The sequence below is a fragment of the Hyperoodon ampullatus genome (assembly GCF_949752795.1).
Source record: "Hyperoodon ampullatus genome assembly, chromosome: 3".
NCBI lineage: Eukaryota > Metazoa > Chordata > Mammalia > Artiodactyla > Ziphiidae > Hyperoodon > Hyperoodon ampullatus.
Window position 1 is genome coordinate 167961613 of NC_136916.1, and position 234 is coordinate 167961846.

The following is a 234-nucleotide window of genomic DNA, read 5'->3' on the forward strand; positions in this document are numbered from 1 at the left end:
AGCAAAAGATACAAATTTCCAATTTTAATATTAATCTGTTGGTAGAATAGAAAACAAGTTAACATGATAATGCTTAATATCATTAGATATTATTAAATAAATCACATTATCTGTCTTTCTAAGACATAATGAGGGCTTCAAAGCAAAAATGTCTAGAGCAAAATAGATTTTTGTTCCTTTATGCAATTTTATATAACCTAGACTCCTTATAAGCTATTAAAATGACATGCTTAA